Source organism: Petaurus breviceps, unplaced genomic scaffold (genome assembly GCF_028583685.1).
Source record: "Petaurus breviceps papuanus isolate PSGF00001 unplaced genomic scaffold, PetGlider_PUasm1.0 90579, whole genome shotgun sequence".
Classification (NCBI taxonomy): Eukaryota; Metazoa; Chordata; class Mammalia; order Diprotodontia; family Petauridae; genus Petaurus; species Petaurus breviceps.
Genome location: NW_027187278.1, coordinates 6,078,538 through 6,096,060, shown reverse-complemented (window position 1 = coordinate 6,096,060; position 17,523 = coordinate 6,078,538). Strand labels below are relative to the sequence as shown.

At 37.7% G+C, this 17,523-nt stretch overlaps 1 pseudogene; it reads left to right on the top strand.

Annotated features, from left to right (window-relative positions):
• Positions 1–16,688: 16,688 nt before the first annotated feature.
• Positions 16,689–17,161, top strand: LOC138142429 (protein SREK1IP1 pseudogene; annotated as a pseudogene).
• The last annotated feature ends 362 nt before the right edge of the window (positions 17,162–17,523 follow it).

Here is a 17,523-nt window from a genome sequence, read left to right as displayed (position 1 = left end):
ATGGAGGAAGTTATTTAGTGCTAGAGTTTAGCAAGGCATGAGAAGGGAAAGGAATATGGTCAAAAAAAGAGGATTTGTAAATAGGATAGTATAAAATTTAAATTATTAAATAGAGGATTGTAATTGAGAAGAAGGAAAAGGTAGGAAGGCAGCAATTAAGGAAACAAATTATTCAGTACCTCCCATGTGCCAGGAACTGTGCTAAGTGTTTTGCATAAACTTTTTTTTAATCCTCATAACATTGCTAGGAGATAGTGTGCTATAATTATTCATCTTTTACAGCTGAGGAAACTGGGGCCTGCAAATAGAAACAACTAAAGCTTTATTGTGTTAATAGTAGGTAGACATCCAGATACTACAAGGGAGTAAGGTAAACCAGTTACATTGTAGACCAGAAAGAATACCAGGATAACTCAAGTGATTAGTAAAAAATGAGAGATAATATTGATTAATGCCTAGGTACTTATATGCTCAAATGGATGTGATTTCATCAAGTCAAGAGTTCCCTTGAAAGATGCAAATTCTAGCCCATTCTAGGTATAGTTTTGATTTTTTTGTAAAATGATATGATCTCTTTGATTTACTATACACACACGAACAGTATATAGTTTTATAAATAGGCATGCTATTGTTTTAAATTTAAAATATTTATGTGGTTTTTATTTTAAAAGTAAAATACAAACTAGGATAGATTTAATCAAATATACCAGTTACTTTTCTTTGGAGAAAAACATATTTATTTTTCTTGTGCCAAATAACTGAAAGCAGTGATTGACATTTGGTCCCATGACAGAATAATTAGCAATCTTTGAAAACACCATCCTGTCAAGAAACAATAAATTTCACAGAATGAATATTTGTGAATCTTAGAATTCTGTTGTCCTAAAGTTTATAAGACACATGAAAATGATCTTATAAAAGCTTTGAACTGAAAGGAAGCAAAGTTGTTGATGTTTTAAAAAATCAATGAAATGGAATTTCTTATAATTTCAAAGTTAAATTCATCCATCTATTGACCACATATCATTTGCTCTGCTCTAATATATTTGTTTGTTTGCAATGTTTTGGGTTGATAATTCCATAATATAGAAATTGCTCAAAGTTATTTCCACCAGATTTCTAGAACTGAAGAAATCTAGAAAACCAAATTCTCTGTCCTTTCTTACAGAGATTCTGCCATGAGATCCAAGAACACACACATATACAGTATGTATATATATATATATATATATATATATATATATATATGTGTGTGTGTGTGTGTGTGTGTGTGTGTGTGTGTGTGTGAATATGTGTATATACGTATACAAATATGGGTAACTTTTCATTATAATTTGTTTTCTTTGTAGTCATGCATTTGCTTTATGTGTCTAAAAATAATGATATTTGAAGGGATCCATAGGCTTCACCAGGCTGCTGTGTTCTTTGTATAAAAAAAGGCTAACAAACCTCTCTTTGAAATGATTCTTCACCATAGTGAAAAATAGCACATAGATGTAATAAGAGGTGTTGAAGATAGATAATAATATGAATTTGAACAACTTTAGGAGATGTAGACCATCAAATTATTTCTCTTAATATTTTTAACATTAATGAATTAATCAATTAAAATAAAGTAACTCTAATTTCTACCCACATGATGCTCTATGTCTTTGCTTTCAAAACAAAACAAAACAAAAACCTATTTTAGAGTATGGTATAGGACTACATTTGTGAGGAGAGCTGCTTTTTGTGAGTATTAGTTTTTTCTGAACTCTTTTGTTACTGAAGATATGAGAGCTACCTGTAGGCTTATTACTGTGAATTGTTAGTGATCATTTTCAGAACAGCTTTTCCCTTTCATCTCTCACTGGAATGAAGAGCAAGATATAGTCATAACTGAATCCTTCCTCATGAATCATGATGAAGATGGAGGTATATGGAGTATGAAAGATGGGGCACTAGACGGGGAAATCTATAAGCTTTTATCTGATGCCTAATAGATAATTGTCACATCAAGTAAGCACAAATTTATTTAAGGTCTACTATAAAGGCAGGATTGTATTACTTCTGCTGGGAACACAAAGGATGTGCAGTACAATAGTCTCTGACTAAAAGGAAAGTATACTCATATTGGAGAGTAAAGACATGGATATATTAAACCATTAAAGATCAATGAAAGATAGGCAGTAATCAAGTCCTGAATTGCAGAGTGTAGGTTCTACAGGAATTAAGAGGAGATTTCTTTATAATCGATCCTCTACCTATACAAGGAGAGATTGTTTTTTGCTTGCCAGGTTTCCTAGTGCAACTAGTATATGAGAGTTACAAGGAAGTTGAAATTTTAAAAATATACTAGTCCTGTTTTGTTTATCACTTATGCCTATCACAAGTGATATATACAATTCGGAAAACATCAGATCAGCTCCTCAACACACAATCCACATATCACTTTCCTAGTCCCTTTGAATGACTTAATAGAATCCATATTATTTTATGTTATTAAAAAGATACATGAATTGAAATTTAAACACAGAAACACAAAAAGTTGTTATGATCGTCACAAGAAGCATATGTGGTTTAGAAAATCACAACCTTGTAGAAATTTTATTCTTTCTAGACTTCAGTGAGAGTGAAAGAGCAAAAGTAGTTACAAGGAAATGTTTCTCTGAGAAGCAATGTTCTTAATTCTCAATCCTCTCCCAGGGAAGGGTAGATTGAATGTCTGACAAAATATTGGATGCACGGTGAACAGCCTTCATTTGACACAGGAAGCAAGGTTTGTGGTGCAATCCCCTGGAAACTATTAAAAATCAATTAGGTGGTGGGGTGTTTGCTATACCTGATTTAATAAAAGAGGAGAAAAGACTCCAAGACATGTCAATGACTGAAACAAGGTTAAACAGAAGACAATTCAAGCAATTCACTTGAATTTAAATTATCATGTCTGCAAGATGAGAGAGAGAGAGACAGAGAGAGAGAGAGACAGAGAGAGAGACAGAGAGAGAGAGAGAGAAAGAGAGAGAGAGAGAGAGAGAGAGAGAGAGAGAGAGAGTATTCACATACAAACAAATGCATATGTGTGTATTGGCTCATCCATCTTTTATAAGGTCTGTATCCCATTCACAAATTTTCTTAGCACACTTTAAACAAGGTATTACAGTTGCTAAGAGTTTGTCATCTCTCATATATGGCCATGCACAAAGCCATGCTGTCCAGCCACTGCTGTTGCTCCTGCTACAGTACCCTCCCTCAGAGATCTCCAGCACCTGTCTTTGGGCTAAGATGATTCACGAGGGGTCACCACATCTCTTGTTTGCCTAGCCCAACCATACCACCCACACAATGAGTGTCACCAAGGAGTGTTACCAATCCCTATTTCATTTTGCAGTTCTTGGGATTGGAAAAAAATAATTAACATTTTGGAAAAACCTAGTTACTAAAAATAACATCTCTCTATTTTATGGAAAGATAGAAAGAATGACCATCCTAATTCCATTGTTATAAGTCCATTTGGCCAATTTTTAAACATCTCTGCTATATGTCAGATATTGAAACATATTGTGTAAAAAGAAAAAAAAAACTTGTGAGTCATCTTCAGTTGACATCCTTAGAGGAAGGAGGGTGAATTTCTATTGTTCACCATCCCAAAAACTCAGCTACAGTGTTGCCACCTAGGGGTACTAACATGCAAGAGTGATGATTATGGAAATAATGTGCTGGGACAAAACCTGAGAGTTGATTTGAGACTTCAGCCTTCTATCTTGCCCACATAGCTGATGGAAAGTCATTCTTAGTGCTGCAAGGGTCCTGGGGGTTACTCTATTGTCAACTAGCCATTTGAAGTGCTATTGAACTTATTCACTTTTTGTTTCCTAAACTTCATGACCTAAGATATTTGATGAACATCCAAACCTAGATATGAATCTTAGAATGGTCTTATTTAATTTACACTAAAGAATACTTTATGCAAATAAATAATATCATTTAATAAATTGTATTGGGATTCATAAGTTTAATGCAAGTGAAGTATTCCTTTGACCGTTTCATTTGGTTTATGACAGAATCACCCACAGGGCAGTTGTTTCCAAATGCATCAAGTAATATAAATATAAGAAGCTTTTGTTCATCATCCTTTACAATTATGTTTTATAAACCATAAGAGAAAACATGGTCCATTTCTAAAAGTGTAATAGGGTGCTAAAACATTACCCCAGACACTTTGTGTTTATTGCGACAAAAGAATCTCAATACAGAAGAACAATATTATATAAAGCAGAGAATAGACAAAACACTTTTATTACTGGTTCTAAAGCAGAGAAGAAGAGGAATAAGAAGGAGGAGGAGAAGGAGGAGGAGAAGAAGAAGAAGAAGAAGAAGAAGAAGAAGAAGAAGAAGAAGAAGAAGAAGAAGAAGAAGAAGAAGAAGAAGAAGAAGGAGGAGAAGGAGGAGGAGGAGGAGGAGGAAGAGGAAGAGGAGGAGGAGGAGAAGTGATGAATACATTTTAAAAGTCTGAAAAAATATGAAATATATCACTTGGGCTTGTTTATATGACAGAGTGAGGTGGGTGTCTTCTCATTCTTCTTCTCTACAGTTTTGCATATTCTCGATAGTTTCACAACATTCATATTGGTTTGGTGGTTGTTTCTATTTACATTGTTGTAGTTACTGTATGTGTTGCATTATTGTCTCTTTTTATTTCATTATATCTCCCTTAAATCAATTAAATCTTTCCATGTTTCTCTGCATTCATAGTATCTTCCTAGACATACTCTAGTCTATGGGTATACAATCTGTGTATTGTGCTTCTAATACTTTCTTACCAAAACAATTACTTTTATCAATATTTTTCATCAATTTTCTTCTTATCAATGACTTCCCAAGGGTATATGCTTAGTTTGCAATTTTTTGTTCAAAGGTATAGACACTTTAGTCAAATTAAAATTTCATTTTTTTAAATGGTGGAAATGATTAACAATTTCATCAATAAGACAGTGGTCTGTGAATCTTCCCATAACCCCTCCAAAATCAATCATTTGTAGTTTTTTTTTTCAGATTTGCTAGGTATTTCATGAATTGTCAAAGATGTTTTTAACTCCATTTCTCTTATTAGTCGTTTGCAACATTCTTTCATATGATTTTTAATAGTTACTAGTTCTTCTGAATTTCTCTTCTTTTAATATATGTCTTTTTAAAAAATATATTGCTCATATGCCATGAGAGTTAGGTATTATAGCATGGCTTTTGCATACATATGTACTTACATACACTTATATGCATATATAAATGCATCAATATGCATATTTAAAATATATCAGAACATATCCATTTATAACACATGCATGGATACACGTTTGATACCAAGTCCTGATCATAAAATATTTGATGCTTTTTAAAAATTCAACTTATTCCTTCTTTTCTTAAATGCAGATATTTTCTTTGTGCATAAAATATTCAAATTTTATCTTTTGCAATTGTCTGTATCCTTTTTTTCTTTTTTTGGAGGGCAATTGGGGTTAAGTGACTTGCCCAATGTCACATGGCTAGTTTTTGTACTATGTGCCTGAGGCCAGTTTTGAACTCAGGTCCTCCTGACCAGCCCCTCCAGGGCTGGTGCTTTATTCATTATGTCACCTAGTCACCCTGCCTGTATCCTTAAAATATATATACATATATATATTTATATATAATATTATATTATAATACATATACATACATATGTGTATATATATATACATACATATATATGTATATATGTGTGTGTATATATATATATATCTATCTGCTGCCAACAGCAGGTGGGCATTCCACAGAGGAATTGAAATGAATGTGGGCAAGGCAAGCCAGTGGAAACTGAGCCCATTTTATTCATCTGAGGGTCCAGTATATATACTATAGCTAAAGCACTTACATCATACTTTCTCATTGGAAACTTCACATAGTTTGCAACATGAGGCACCTACCTTGCAACTTTGCCAGAGGCTACTCCCATGGGACACTTCACTGCAACAGTGTCCAGGGATTCAGGGACAGCCAGAATGTTTCAAGCCCATTTGCATGGGTGATAAGTAAGAGAGGAGGGGATTAGGGAGTTTGGGGAGTGAAGACAATTTGTCCTGTGCCCTCTTTCTGTATATGAACATACATATGCCCACACTCACATACATATTTATATACACATATACCCTCCTATACATACATATATATGTATGTATTATATGTTCCCTTCAACTATCCTCATACTGAGAAAAGTCTCATGAGTTACAATTATAATTTTTCCATGTAGGAATGTAAATAGTTCAACTTTAATAAGTTCCTTATGATTTCTTTTTTCCTGTTTACATTCTCATACTCCTCTTACTTCTTGTATTTGAAAGTCAAATTTTCTGTTCAGCTCTGGCTTTTCATCAAGAATCCTTGAAAATCCCTTATTTCATTGAATGACCATATTTTTCCCTGTAGCATTATACTCAATTTTTTCTGGGTAGGTGATTCATGTTTTAATCCTAGCTCCTTTGACCTCCAGAAGATCTTATTCCAAGCCCTTAGATCCATTAATGTACAAACTTCTAGGTCTTGTGTTATACTGATTGTGTTTCCACAATACTCAAATTGTTTCTTCCTTACTGCTTGCAGTATTTTCTCCTTGACCTGAGAATTCTGGAATTTGACTATAATATTCCTAAGAGTTTTCTTTTTGGGATCTTTTTCAAGAGGCAATGATTGAATTATTTCAATTGATATTTTACTCTCTGGTTCTAGAATATCAGGACAATTTTCCTTGATAATTTCTTGAAAGATTGTGTCTACACTCTTTTTTTGATCATGACTTTCAGGTTGACCAATAATTTTTAGATGATCTCTCCTGGATCTATTTTCCAGGTCTGTTGTTTTTCCAGTGAGATATTTCACATTGCCTTTTATTTTTTCATTTGTTTGGATATGTTTTATAGTATCTTTATTTCTCATAAAGCCATTAGCTTCCAATTAATCCAAACTAATCTTGAAGGAGTTATTCTCTTCAGTGAGTTTTTGAAATTCCTTTTCCATCTGGCATATTTGCCTTTCTTCTCATCGAATTTTAGGCCTCTTTTGCCATTTGAGTTAGTCTATTTTTTAAGATGATATTTTCTTCAGTGTGTTTTTGGATCTTCTTTATCTGGTTGTTGACTCTCATTTCATAATTTTCTTGCATTGTTCTAATTTCTCTTCCGAATTTTCCCTCCACTTCTCTTACTTGATTTTCAAAACCCTTCTTGAGCTCCTCCATGTCCTGTAACCCATTCATATTTTTCTTGAAGGCTTTTGGTGCAGGAGTTCTGAATTCACTTTCTTCCTCCTGCTCCATGACTTGATCCTTTTTGTCCCCCAAAAAAACATTCTATGGTCTGTTTGTGCTTCCTCTGTTTGCTTATATTCCCAGACAAATACTTGACTTTTGAATTGCTTGCTACAGTAGAACACTTCTTACAGATTGGAGAGAGCTATGTCACAAATTGCTGGGGTTTTGCAGCTGCTGGAGCTATTGGGATGAGGCACTATCTATAGCCCCCACAAGCTCTGACTCACTGGTCATATAACCCAGGATCACCAGCCAATTCCTTGATTCAGATCCAATCAGCTTAAAGCAAGGCCCTCTGAAGGTTCACTTTGTCCCCCTAACATCTGTAGGCCAAGTGCTCTGGAAGTAGTTACCTGGCTGCAGCCACCATGCTTCCACCACTTCTCACCCCAGGGTCAGGGGCCAGACCACACTCTTCAGTTCGCCCACCACCATTCCAACAGAGTTCTGCACTGACCTTTTACTTTGTCTTTGGCCCTTATGGGTTGAGAAGTCTGGAAACTGCCACAGCCACTGATGATTCATTCTCCTGAAGTCTGCTCTGGTGCCTGCTGGTTGGGGCCTCCCTGTTGCTGGAACCATGTGGCCCATGCCATACTGTGCTCAGCTCCCTTCTTGGTGTGACAGATCCTTTCTGTTGGCTTTCTGGGCTTCCTTCAATGGGAGATTTGTTTCTCTCTGTCACGTTGTGGGTTCTGTAGCTCTAAAGTTTGTTGAGAGCCATTTTTTACATGTATTGGAAGTGATTGGAGTAGGAGCCCATGCATGCCAAGTTTGTGCTTCTAATCTGCCATCTTGGCTCTGCCCCCAAATAAACTTTGTTTTACTTTGGCTGAAAGAAGATTTAAATTGAATTCATTTGGCATGCCCTGGCATATTGGTATTTTGGGTTCTCAATCATCCCTTATCCTCAAATATCAACAATGCCATCCATAGAAATGCAGAAATTTAGAGGACAGATGGGTGTGTGGGGAAATACAAGATATTCCAAAAATCTCAGGAGAATTTTAACACTTAATAGGTTAAAACTGCAATGAAACTTTTGGGTCACCCTATATAATGCATTCTATTTTGGAGAAGCTGAGTTTATGTCCTAAGGAACTTTGAGATGAACGTGGCCAGCATGCAATTGATAATATGAGACTTAAGCTAATGAGAGAGATTAAGGCTGTATATTCTTTTCTGGAAGTCCATTGAATAGTGGGGATAATTGATTAGATATCATGATGGTGTAGCAGCAAGCACCCCAGAACAAGGTGGGAACACAATATGTCAGGCCTCTATTTGGAAGTAGGAGGGCCTTAGAGGGAGAAATCGCTATTCCAGCATGGGAGGATTTGTCTTATTCCTCTTTAGCCAGAGAATGGGCCAAAAGCACAGAGCCCTGTGAAAACTGAGAACGAAGGCTAAAAGAGGGATAACTGGGAGATTTGGAAAGTTATTTGTAAGGAATACCCATAGAACCAGGCAAAGAATTGGCAGGAGAGCCTGGGTCTTGCTAACAAGTTATTATCTTATGTGTAAAAATATAGATAAGCAGCTGGATGAAAAAGCTCAGATGGCTAGGGACTCTGCTGGTTTGCCTGAGGATTCTTCTGTGCCATAGCATTCAGAAGAGCAAACTGGAGGGACTCAGGTGGTGGAAGAACATGCTACTGTTCAAGTAGCTAAAAGGAAGCAAAAAATGAGCAGAAGGAATGTGAATGCAGCTTTTGTAAAGTCTGGACAGAGATGCCCTGAGAGCTGCCAGGAGGATGTGTGTGAGAAGAATGGAACAGGGTTGGATGAGGAGTCTTCTAATGCATAAGTTCTCCCCATATAAAGAAGAAGACAGGAGAAGACCAGGGCCAAACAGATTCCAGGGAGATAATTGAGGATTTCACTAAACAAGAGATTACTGATATGTTGAGTAGATTAACCCAAAGAATGGGAGAGTCTGTAATGTCTTGGATAGTAAGAATCACTGATGAAGGTGCTGGAGTAATAACACTGGACAGTGTGGATTGATTAAAATTCATAAGTATCAGTCAGAATCCTTTTGTACACCAAGCTTTTAGGGATCACCATATGCGAAGAGGCCTCAACAGAACTAATCTGTTAACTGTAGCTGCAGAGGAATGCAGAAGGCAATATCCTATTGACTCTATGTGGCCTGGTGGAGATAGAACGTGGTACTCACTTAGAGACTGTATGAGAAAGCCAAAGGAGGAGGTAATGAAAACTGCTGTCATCATGATATCCCCCTAGGAGTTCCTCATATAAATATTTTGGTGAAGACAGATCCTCCTGCTTATAAGCACCTAATTCTGACTATTAATTGGGGAAATAGGGGATCCTCTTTTGGAGGTGCTGGATAAGATTTCACAATTGAGTGAGTTAGAGGAATGGGGACAAGATAAATTGCCTTGAGAGAGAAGAATAAACAGCCAGAGGATTCAAAGACCAAATAGACCAACAAGAAGGGAACTGCTTACTGCTCTATTGTGAAGAGCTGCATAAGATTTACCAAGAAAAGGTACTTAACATTAGAATGAATAGGGGAGCAGGAACCACCACTGCAGTTACTCCTGAATCATTATATCAAAGTTTGCCCCACCTCTGAATCATTGTATCCAAGTTTGTTCCAGCTTCAGGGGGAATAGGAAATAGGCCAAGCCCCAGCCCAGATTAAATAAATATACAGAAGAGATTGCAGACTCCATATTGGTTTAACAATATATTGTAAGAATGGATCAACTACTGTAACTAGGGCCTTGCTCTACACTGGGGCTGAGGCCACACTTATCTATGGAAACCCTGATAAAAGTTTAAATATGGAACTCCTATTACCATCACAGGTCTTGGAGGGGCTTGAATATCAGCCAGACAAGTTAAAATAAGAATGAAATTTGAGCAGTTACCTAAGAAAGAATATACTGTGGTTGTTGTACCCATTCCTGAATACATCATTGGAATAGATATATTGAGAGGCATGACTCTGAATTTACCTGAAGGAAGATACAATTTTGCTGTAAGGAAGATAGGAATTAATACTGTTTTAGTGGGAAAAATAAAAATAGACCCAATCACTTTAATGGAACCTTCTGAAGTAATTACATTAAAACTGTATTGTGTGCCAGGTGGGCAAGATGAAATTACCACTACTATAAAGGAATATGTTGAAGCAGGAGTGTTAGTCCTTATAATCACATGATGGAATAATTCTGTCTGGCCAGTAAAAATATCAGATGGCATGTGGAGATTGACTATGGATTATAGACAATTGAATAAGGTGACTCCTCCTTTGTATGCTGCTGTTTCAGATACCATCACCTTAATAGAAATAATATCACCAGGCATATGATGGGACTTGGTATGCAGTTATTGACTTGGTGAATGCCATTTTCAGCATCCCAATAGACCCTAAACAATGAGACCAGTTCACTTTCACTTGGCAGAGTAGACGGTATTCTTTCACCTGCTTGCCACAAGGGTACCTGCATAGCCTCACTATTTGTCACAGGATTGTGGCTGAACAGCTGGATGAATTAAATCTACCTGGTGTACAGCTTACCTACTACATTGATGATATCATAATACAGGGAAAAGATGCAAAAGAAGTGGAAAGGAGTTTGACCCTGCTAATTGAGCATATGAAAAGTAAAGGGTGGGAAATTAACCCTGCAAATGTTCAATGTCCAGTACAAAATGTAAAATTTTGGGGTATACAATGGAGCAAGGGACTACAAGAGATTCTTCTGCAAGCCCAGAAAAAGATTCAGGATTTTCCCACCCCTACCAATGAGGAGGAGGCCCAAAAGTTCATAGGATTTTTTGGATACTGTAGGTACCACATTCCATATTTGGGACAGATTTTGTAACTTTTATGTACAGTCACTCAGAAGAAATATGAATTTGATTGGGGACTTGAGTAGAGTAAAGCTTTTGAAGAAGCCAAGGCTGCCATACAATTGGCCTTAGATTTGTGGCCCGTGCAAAATGGTCCAGTGGAATTACAAGTGACTGTACAAGATGATTATGCAAACTGAAGTTTATGGCAAAAATAATAAAGCCAAATTTACCCTTTGGATTTTGGTGTAGGAAACTCCCTTCATCTGGAGTTCAGTATATAACTTTTAAACAGCAGTTGTTAGCTGCATAATTGGGCTTTGGTGGAGACTGAACAACTGATGTTGGGCCATGAAGTGATATTAAGACCTGGAATTCTGATTATGACCTGGCTAATGAATACCCCAGATTCTCAAAAAATTGCACATGCCCAAGAGGCTAGTATAATCAAATGGAAGTAGTATATTCAAAATAGAGCAAAAGCAAAGTCTCTGTTCTACATGAATCTGTAGCAAACATAGAAATTGAGGGGAATGACATGCCCTGAGCCAAAGCAACAGTTGGTACAGTCCTCTGTAAAATGGAATCAGGGATATGATGGATTAACTGAAGAACAAAAGAGACATGCATGGTTTACTGATGGGACAGTGAACTATTTGGGCCAAAAAAGACATTGGAAAGCAGTGGCCTATAACCCATGTACTAGAAAGACATTGGAAAATAATTGGGATAGGTGGTAATAGTCAATATGCTGAACTTATGGCTGTACATCAAGCCATCAAAATAGAAAAAGGAGGATAGTGTCATATATTCACTGATTCATGGGTTGTAGCTAATGGGTTAGCTACATAGATGCCCATGTGGAAAAATAAAAATTGGGAAATTCATGGCAAACAAGTCTGGGGCAAAGAATTATGGGAAGATACCTGAAACATGAAACATTTTTTTTCAGGATTAGAAATGTTTATTTCAATATTAAAATAATTCAAGTTATCAAGTTACATAAAATATGGCAGACCACAGTAATATTGGAGGACCTCTACTTCCAGCTGCCTTTTCCTTAATTCAGTTATCTTCCTTGGACCCTGGCCAGGGATTAGTGGAGAACAGAAGCAGCAGGGAGGACTGGAGGAGGAAGGGAAATGAGGAAAAAGAGAAATAGAACTGAGCATGACAAAGCCAGGCTTGTGTGGAGAACAAGAGGCATGACAGAATATCCTTAAAAGCAGCAACAAGCTGACCAGGAGGTATGGGTCTTTAATAAGCCTGAGAAGGCTAAAGGAGAGGGCTATCTGTGCAGAGTGTGGGTGGATGCCCAGCACTTTTGCCCCCTAATGCCCTTTCTTCCCAACTCAGTCCAAGTGAACTGGGTCTGGAAGACATCTGTAAGAGATGATGAAGTCATCTGACTTGTCAGTTTTTCATGTAAATGCTTACTTGACCCTCACCATGGCAGAACGTGAGTACGATGCTCATGCTAATTGACTGGCAAAGCTTACTACTGAACATATGGTGCCTACTTTTACAATAACTGATGATCCAGTATTAGCAAAATGGGCCCACCAAATAGCTGGTCATTTGGGGTTACAGCCCACACACTGATGGGCACAAGATTGATCTATTAGTATCTCTCATTCAATGTTAAAGCAGATAGCAGAAGAATGTCATATATGTCAGTTGGAAAAGGAGTTAACGGTTCCTTGGGTTGTAACTGGAGAGATAGGAAGAGGAAAAGTCCCAGCCCAAATCTGGCAAATAGAAAGGATGCAGATTTATATGTAGTTGTGTTGACACCTATTCAGGTGTACTAGTGGCTTGTCCTCATAAGAATGCAAACCAGAAAAATGCTTGTAAAATTCTAGATCTCATAAGTCTATATTTTGGAACCCCAATGCAGATTCAAAGTGACAATGGGTCACATTTCAAAGGTAATGAAATGAAGAAGTATTGTATACTAAACAATATAGAATGGATATATCATATTCCATATTATCCAGAAGCATCTGGGTTAATTGAAAGAATGAATGGATTACTGAAAGAACAGTTGAGGAAGTTAAGTTCCAATAATTCATATCAACATTGGAAGGATACCTGGTCATGGCTTTACATAATTTGAAAAATAGACCACTGGGAGGAAGTACACCTCTAGCCAGAATTCTAGCAAAGTAGAAAACAACAAACACATAAGATCCCAAATATTGAGAGCTAGACTTTGAGACCAGATGTCCCAGGAAAGACCTGGTTCAGGGGGGCAGGGGGTATGACTTACATTATTTAGAGCACTTTTGTTAGTAAAGAAAACAAATAAGAAAAATCTCCACTGGAATATGCATAAGAATCCCTAAAAATCACTTTCGACAGATTTTACCCAAATCAGGATTAGCAGCTCAAGGAATACATGTATTGGCTGCAGTACTAGATTCTAATTATCAAGGAGAAATTGTTGTGACATTCCATAATTTAAGTGAAGGGCCCATACAGATTCGTAAAAATGATAGGATAGTTCAAGTGATTATTGTTCCTTGTAAAACAATACCACTTGTAAAAACTGACCCTCCTAGGCGGAGCCAAGATAGTGGAGTAGAAGCAGGACCTTCCTGCAGCTCCAGCTTCTACCCTCCCCAATCCATGTAAAAAGGGGACTCTAAACAAACTTTGGAGCTGCAGAACCCACAAAATGACACAGAGAATCCAACCTCCCACTGAGGACAGCCCAACAGGCCTGCAGAAATCCAGCACAGCGCTCTGGCAGCCAAGCCCAGCCCCACACTGAGGCTTTAGCCCCAGGGTGGGCCTGACCAGCTGCTGTCCAGAGAGACTCCAGATCAGCAGAAGCTGTGGCCATTTCCAGAACTATCTAATAACATAGACACAAAGTACAAAGTGAGAGGTCAGAACAGTCTGGAGTTTGGGACCAGTAAGTGGGAGTGCCTGGCTTTTACCCCCAGGGCGAAAAGCTTCTGAGATGCCAACAAAGACACCCAGCACCACTTGGCAGCTTCAGCTCTTGGCCTGCAGGGTGTAGGGGGACCAAGCACCAGTCTGAGGGGTAATTGCTCTTGCTTTAGCCTGCTTGGATCTGGATTGCAGTCTAGGTTGGAGGTTCTGGAGTGTGTGTCCAGCTTGCCAGAGCTTGTGGAGATCTCAGAGAGGGCACCCATCTAATACCTCTGGTAGCTGAGAAAACCCCAGCATTTGGGACAAAAGCTCCCTTGTCTGGTGGCAGAGTCCGACTGTGGAAAAATGCCCATAAGTCAAGTAATTGAGTGGCAAAATGAGCAGGTAAAGGAAACAAAGAAGACAGAAGATTCCAACAATACACTCCTATTTTGGGGACAAAAAGGAGCAAAACATGGAACAGGAGGAAAACAGTAAAGTCAGAACTCCTGCACCAAAAGCTTCAAAAGAAAATACAAGCTGGTTACAGGCCATAGAGGACCTTAAGAAAGATTTTGAAAACCAAATAAGAGAAGTGGAGGCAAAATTGGGAAGAGAAATGAGAACAATGCAAGAAAATTATGAAATGAGAGATGACAGCCTGACGGAGGAAAATAATACCTTAAAAAACAGACTGACTCAAATGGCAAAGGAAGCTCAAAAAGGCAATGAGGAGAAGAATGGCTTAAAAAGCTGATTTGCCTGATGGAAAAAGAATCTCAAAAACTCAATGAGAAGAATCATTGCTTCAGAGTTAGATTGGAGCAAATAGAAGCTAACGACTTTATGAGAAATCAAGGTACTCTTAAAAAGATCCAAACAAATGAAAGAATAGAAGGCAATGTGAAATATCTCATGGGAAAAACCACTGACTTGCAAAATAGATCCAGGAGAGATAATTTAAAAATTATTGGACTGCCTGAAAGCCATGACCAAAGTAAGAACCTAGAAACCATCCTCCAGGAAGTTCTCAAAGAAAACTGCCCTGATGTTTTAGTACCAGAGGGCAAAATAGAGGTTGAAAGAATCCACTGATAACGCCCTGAAAAAGATCCGAAAAAGAAAACTCCTAGGAATATTATAGCCAGGTTCTGGAATTCCCAGATTAAAGAGAGAATATTAGAAGTAGCCAGGAAGAAACAATTTGAATATTGTGGAAACACAATCAGGATAACCCAGGATCTGGCAGCTTCTAAACTGAGGGATAGAAGGGCTTGGAATATGATATTCCGGAGGTCCAAGGAGCTGGGATTAAAACCAAGAGTCACCTATCCAGCAAAACTGAGTATCATGTTCCAGGGTAAAATATGGTCATTCAGTGGAATAGAGGACTTTTAAGCATTCTTGCTAAAAAAAACCCAGAGTTGAATAGAAAATTTGACATTCAGATACAAGAAGCAAGAGAAGGTAAACAGGGAAAAGGAATCATAAGGAACTTATCAAAGTTGAACTATTAACATTCCTACATGGAGAAACAATAATTGTAGCTTATGAAACTTTTCTCTGTAGATGAAGGGATATATATGAGGGTATATGGGCATATGAATACATATGTGCATGTGTGTATATATGTTTACATGTATACATAGATAGAGGGCACAGGACCAATTTAACAGGAAGGAATGATACTTAAAAGGTGAAATTAAGAGGTGAGAGGAATATAATGAGAGGAGTTGGGGAGGGACAGTTTGGGGTAAACTATCTCATACAGAAGAGGCAAGGGAAAATGGTTACAATGGAGGGGAAGAATAGGAAGGCAAAAGGGAATGGGTCAACCTTATTCCCATTGAATCTGGCTTGTGGAGGGAGTGAAATACACACTAAATCGGGTATCTCACCCTCCAGGAGAATGGGGGGGGGGATGATAGAAGGGAGGGTACGCTGCGGGGGAGGGAGTTTGGAAGCACACACTTTTGAAAATAAATGGGATCAAAGTGGAGAGTAGAGCGGGTGGGAGGTGGGATGGGAGGGAGGGAAGTGTAGTCAGTCTTTTACAATATATCTACTATGTTATTATTTTACATTAGCCACACATGTGCAACCTATACTGTACTGCGTATCTTCCCAGTAGGGGTGGGTGACTGGGAAGGAGGGGAATGAAGCTGGAATTGAAAGTTTTGAAATCAAATATTCAAATATGTGTATATATATATAAATATATATATATATATATATATTTATATATATATGTGTGTGTGTGTGTGTGTTTTATTATTATTAATACAATCTTACATGTAATTGGGAAATGGTATGTGCAGGCACTGAGGCATAGAGATCCACTGGAAAAGTGGAAAGAGGTATGGGGGGAAACGTGGGAGACAGCAGATTGGAGGAAGAGATATCCTGTGGGACTGCTATTTTGGGGTGGTGGGTGGGGGAGAAATGGGGAGAAAATTTGTAACTCAAAATCTGGTGGAAACGGATGATGTAAATCAGATGTTAATAAAGCATTAAAAAAAAACTGACCCTCCTAGAGGAGGCTGTGTCAGGAAAGATAAAGGTGAAAGCTGCAGGGCAGCCCAGTGAGAGCCAGTGTCCAGGTAGCAAAGGCAGCAGCTGCAGCAAAGTAAGCTGAGACCCAGAGGCTGCCTCTGCCAGGGCCATGGCCCTTCCAGGTGGCAACAAGGACAATATCAGAGCTAGATGTAAAAATAGCTGTCCAGGTCACTTGACTTTTGAATGCTGCAATTTTCTCCAAGTAGACACCAAAAGAGACAGAGTTTTCGATGTCAGCAGCACAAGTAGTGAAGACAGTGATGAAGACACCGAGGAACTCAATTAATTGCAGACTTTACCTGAGAAAAATACAAATGAGGAAGAAGAAAACAAAAAAGAAAAAAAGAAAAAAAAACAAGGATAAACAAATTGAAAAAGAAAAAAAGTTCTTATTCATCTAGTTCTAGTGAAGAAGACACTTTCAAACAAAAGAAACAGAAATCCCAGAAGAAAAGAAAAGGAAGGAAAAAAAAGTAAAACCAAAAAAAAAGGAAACATCACAAAAAGGAGAAAAAGAAGCAAAAAAAGGAAAAACTTTCTTTATCTTCTGATAGTTCAGACTCCTCTAGTAGCAACTGAGACATCCACCCATTCTGCTGTCATTTTATGTTCAAGAAATTTGAACTTACTTCAGTAATTATGCTTTATATTAAACTCACACCTTCCGGGCAAGCATTCCTCCACATACAAGGCCCACACTGCTCTCAACCTACCTAGGTTGTGACTATGAAGTACTAAGGATTATCATAAGGTTTAGGAGTCAGTCTTGTTAAAGACATATCTCATTCATTCTTCTTAATGTTTTTTTTTTCTTTGCTGTTAGCATTGCTTGAGAAATTTATTGTAAAATGTCATCACAATCAACAGAAAAACTATCTATACAAGTATCCTACCTGACTGTGGATGCTATTACCAAATGTCTGCCTTCCCAGGGAGCAAAT